Genomic DNA, 6,000 nt, shown 5'->3' with positions numbered 1-6,000 from the left:
ACAACGAGTACAATCCAATCGATTTAAAATTTAAAATAAACAAGTGAATGGATAAGCTCGGACATTGTGCATGAATACAACGAATAAATCTTTCATGTATGGATAATAAAAAACAAGTTAGCGGGCTAATGAGCTTATAATCATCTCGATACACAACAATCCTATACTAGTTACAATAATCATTAATCCATCAACCATTTCGTACTTACTAAGTATGAGGACTAATTATTGGTGTATGGATTCATTATTTTCCAAAGGAGGATTGGGCCTCAAGTTCCCGAATTCTTAGCTCAACATGTGAAAATCGGCTCATGAGCCTGAGCACCAAAGGCTCGATAGGGCTAAATTGATGCGAAGGTCGATTTCTCACATTAATACTATACATACTTAAAAGAGTAATTTTATTCATTCACCGAGTCCCATCATATTTAACTTTTATTTTAATTAACTAATAAATAAATGACTCCGATAAAGCACAATATTTTAAAGTCTTTTTTTATGTCTCGTCTGTAACTCGAATATCAACTTTAGACTGACATTTGTAGATTACTCATCACTTGCACAACTTCACTTGAGCATACTACACGGCGGAAGTTTTAAAATGAAATTTAAACTATGTTAGCTTAAGTCTTAATATGGCGCATCAAATTTCATTTTAGTTTTGAGATCAGTTTGATTTTTCATTATTTTTATTATTTTCTCTTTTAAAAATGGATCCATTAGAAAAATAGCCAATTTAAGCATTTGACATTCCTAAATAGCCAACATGTGATAAATCTTAGGTAAATAAATAATTACTTTCAGACGTAAATTTTAGATATATTATCACTTTTTTATACCAAAAGATTTACGTCTAAAAATGACTATTTACCTAAGATTACCAAACATTTACTATTCAACAATGTCAAATGTATAAATTGTCTATGTTCTTAATTTTCTGTTAAAAAATCTATATTATTAATGGTCCAAGAGGACCATGACTAATTTTTTTCCCGTGTTACCGTGAAAGTGTATCAATCTTACCAAACGAAGTCAATTTATGTTTTTTTTCCTCCAAAGCATTGTTGTTGATGTCGGTTTCAACAATCTCAAATTATAATATGATATATATATATTTGATTTATTTAAATATGGGTTTCAGAAGACGTCGTGTATGAAGCAACAGAAATTCGAAAGGAAATGGACATAAATGAATATAAATACTCGAAGTTTTTATTAATAATCGAAGAAATTACAAACTAAAAGAGGGCGAAGTGTCGAACTCAACAAAGGCGAACTCAAGGACATAGAGAGGTGATAAATCGAAAATAAGGGTATCAGCTTGCGTGTGCGAAAATTGACATATCGGCTTCTATTTATAGTCGGGGCGGATTCGTTGAAGTGGACACGTGTTCGTCAGTTCGGCTTTGCCACATTGCTAGTTGAAGTCGTCCCAGATTCCAGTCTTCGCGGCGAGGTCCTCTATCCGGTTGTGACCAATTCCCTTGACCGAGTCCGTGTTGGTAATGTGTCTCTTCTTCGGCGAACTGGGCTTCTTATTGGGCTTGGGCCGGCCTTCCGGAGTCGAGCTGGCCCAGACGATTCCTTGAAAACCGGTCGCTTCTTCTGTTGGGCTTTGGTCGATCCGAGGCCCAGCTTAAATGATTTTTATTTGGGGAAAATGATTTTTTACCCCACAATTGCACCTAAACTTGAAATAGACTTGATCGTTATCTTTTGCTTTTTTTTTGTTTATTTCTCTAAATTGACACACAAACAAATGTGTATATTGTTATTCATGCATGTTCATGCATATGAAATAAAAAAGGTTTGGTTCTGTATTCAGTTCAAATTGCGTGGCCCTTGAAAGGAAATGTTAGGGTTATGTGAAATCAATAGAAGCTAATTAAGTTATGAAATTAAGTAGTACGAGGAAGAAATGACATAAGTCGTTATGTGTTAAAATGCATTTTTTTTTTAATAGTAAGATTTAAACCCTAGCTAAAAGACAGTATGAATAATTTAAATCATACAAATACTTACACCATACAAATACAATGGATAGTAAAGTCCAACAAGTCAAATCATAAAGATAATGTACAACTGTACAAGCGATGGTCAAAATTGGATGACGGAGAATGTTTGAATTATAAATCATGTTAGCCAGCGTAATATTCAGTTCTTTTTTAATTAATGTATGAAGTTATATATAATTTTTTAGAACCGAAAAAAAAAAATCTGAGCACATTAATTAAAAATATATATTTATATTATTGAAGACTATCAACATCATCATCTGAATTGGATGTTTGTATTATAAATTTTTCATGGAATAAAGGATGTTACTATTTTTGTTGTTGCATGTAAGATCATCTCTAACCCCATAACACTAAAATGATGTAACTCAATAGTGCAATTGTCACATCAAACTGTGTTTTTTTTATATCTCTAATCCACAACATTAAATCTCACACCAAAAAAAATATTTTATTTTTAAACTTTTAATGTTACTTCATTTCAATCGCATATTAACCACTCTATTAATTTATTATGTCAATAATAATCTTATTAAATATTATATTATTTTTGGGCAGTGTAGATTTATGGCCATTTTCAAACTTGAAATTGCAAAATAGCCACCGTTTAGATAATTATTATTTATTAGCCACACAACATTATTTCCTATCAGATATAGACTGAATTACCCTTTAATTTAAATTTCGTCCAGCGCATTAATTCATAATGAAAAAACGAAAATAAAGATAAAAAAATTAATGATGCGATTAATAAGGCATATTTAATGGTACACGTAACCAATTACACAATTTAAAAAAGAAAACCAAAACATATAAGTCATTCAACACATTAAAATCGCAGAAAAAAGCTCTTGGAGAAGATAAAGGTCACGTATCAATGATAATTAACAATAATTAATTCTGAACAAAACCATAAAAATATTGACGAAAAGAGATAAACAAACACTTATTAACAAAAATTAACGATTATTTACTGTGAAGAACATATAATCTTGAGACCAGTACGTTATTAACGATTATTATTGATTATTAACTGTTATATATTACTAATTATTACTGCGAAAATTTGAAGAAAACATAAAAATGAAACGTGTCCTTTGTATAACGGTTTTTTTTTAAAGTTTATTTTGAAATCATAAAATCCAGATCCTATAATTAAGGAATTTAAAGAATAATGATATTTTTTTAATACGAAAATCAATTTTATTAATTAACTAATAAGGGTATATTCGGTACAAAATAAGTGGTTTCACTCGCCACATCATCAATTTGGCTAATTATCAATTATTAATTAAACGTTGGTTATAATAAAATTAATATGTTTTAAGTGGTTTAGTTGTTAACGATTCTCATTATTTTTCTACATAAAAAAATCAAATTAATTTATATTAATACTGCAAAATTAATATAAAAAAATCACCCTAAAAAATAAACATATTTTGGGATAACATTTATAAAATAAATATTACATAAACATTACATTTCATAGGTAAAATTAAATACTTAAAAAAATTAAAGAAAAATGAAACTCGGACATGAAAAAATAAAACACAAAAACGTTGATACTCGTATTATTTTTATTATAATTGGCGTGCATTTTATTTGATGTGTATTGTGTTTAATTAATGCTATGTATTTTATTAGTGTTACCTTACTTACTCTTTTTTAATTATTGATAAGTAATTTATTTTTATAAATTATTTAAATATGGTCAAAATTATAAATTATTTTTTGTTTGGGGATGAATTGCAATTAAAAATTTTGTTGCACCAAAATGGTGTTGATGAATAGTTTCACGCTAGATTTGGTCTACACTATTCACCGCACCATTTTCACCACTATTTAGGTGTAAAAAATATAGTGGGTTGGAGTAAAACAAACACTTTTCAAACCACTTTGATGTGAGTTGGAGATGCTCTAATAGAGCTTTGACTTTTTTATTATTATTATTTTTTTTTTTATGATGATAAATCTTTGATTGTTTGAAGTATTAACAATAATTGCACTTGTGTGCCATATTTTTCTTTTTCCACCGAAGTGAAAAAAGAGTAAAATGAAAAAGTCAGAATATATACACTTCAACGTAGAAGGTATTAGAGCATCTTTGGTGGTTTAGGTGAGGGACTTGCTAGTAATTTAAATAAAATTGGAGCTAATAGTTCTACCATTATTTTATGTTTTGGTTATTTGCTTGGTAGAGCAAAATAATTCCAACAAAATCAATGGCCCTACTATTTTTTCAATAAGTGGGAATTGAATAAAAAAATTTATATATATAAATGTATATATTGACATGTGGGATATACTCAAGCAAGAGAGTGATATTTTCTTACCATTGAGATGATTGTTGTTTATATAAGTTGTAACTTAAGAAGCTTATGTGGTAAACGAAGCTAATATGGTATTAGATTACCATTAAAAATGCTCTAACTCCCCACAAATGGAATGATTGTTTTGTATGAATCCCCATAAATAGTAGTACATAAAAAGTGTAAGATTTCCATACAACTATGGCCAACCAATATTGATTAGGGAATAAATAAAGGGAAGATATGATGCATTTTTTTTATAAAAAATTAGAAAAATAGCCAACTTAAACGTTTGATATTGCTAAATAGCCAATGTCTGGTAAATACGATGTAAATAGTCATAAATGATGACGTGGCTTAATATGACAGTGACTATTGACTTAATATTTACGTTTGTAAATATATAAAATTGGCTATTTACATAATATTTACCAAACATTGACTATTTAGCAATTCTCAACGTTTAAGTTGGCTATTTTGCTAAATTACCCTTTTTTTTATGGGAGTGTGTAAATAATATGATTTTAGAGCAACTTCAATGCCAAGAAATGTTCATTCATAACACATTATTAAAATTAATATATTTTATTAAATATCAATTTTATATTATTAATGGACAATGTTTCCACAAAATACTCCAATGTGAGCATTCCTAAAAGTTGTCCACTATAATGTTATTTTGATGCATATATTTCTTCTTTATATTATAGTAGTGCTATATATGAGCAGCATTGCCCTAATGATTATGTCACTATAAATTGTCCACAATGCAGTAGCAATTTAATGTGCTTTTCACCTAAACTCCTCCTAAACATGAGCAATCCTCATTGGAGTTGCTTTTACGCAACACTGAAAAAAAAAATATTTTGTTTAGAACATTGTAAAAAAAATGTAGCGTTTTTCTATGACATTGTCAATATATATTGACATCACAGCTATCGGTCAGCGGGAATCGAGGTCGATGTCGCCGAAGATGGACTTGTAAGCCGGAGTAAAGAGCGTTTTTCGGTCAGCGTTTTTGAACGCCATTGGAGTTCTCTTCACCAAGAAAATTTGTTGGTAGTTACAAATATGGGTTTGAGTTTATATATATATATATATATATATAGAGAGAGAGAGAGAGAGAGAGAGAGAGAGAGTACACGCAACTGACAGAGCATTGAGCATTTGGATGAACGATATGGAGAAGAGAAGCTCGCGCGGCATTGGAACTGGCTCAGTCGTAGACCTTCTTCCTCACCAATTCTAAATTGTTGTGTCATGGCATCGCATAGTTAAATTCCAACCCTAAGGTTTTGGTTTCTTTTTGTATGATTTGAAATTTGGTGGCATAAATGCTTGCTTTGCTTGAGAGGAGGGGGACTAGGCCGGAGAGGAGGGGGTGGTTTGAGACCATTCAAAGCCGTCGATACGAAACAATGCTAGTTGTCTTTCGCCTTGACAAAAACATGTCAATTCAACTGAATGTTGTTAAAATAAAAAATAGAATAAAAAAGACAAAAGGCTAAAATAGAACCAACACCAATTATTACGGGAGAAAGGGAAAAATTTTCATCACTAACATATTTTAAGGAACGTATTTCATTAAATTTTTTTTTTTTTAACGATATAAAAAAGCGTTTTGTTTGAAGATTTTTTTGACAAAATTTTCATAAACTCAAGAATTTTTTAGTACG

This window comes from Urtica dioica, chromosome 4, assembly GCF_054948205.1.
Source record: "Urtica dioica subsp. dioica isolate 48M chromosome 4, U.dioica_male_clone48M_v1_H2, whole genome shotgun sequence".
Classification (NCBI taxonomy): domain Eukaryota; kingdom Viridiplantae; phylum Streptophyta; class Magnoliopsida; order Rosales; family Urticaceae; genus Urtica; species Urtica dioica.
Note: the sequence above shows the minus strand (reverse complement) of the source record.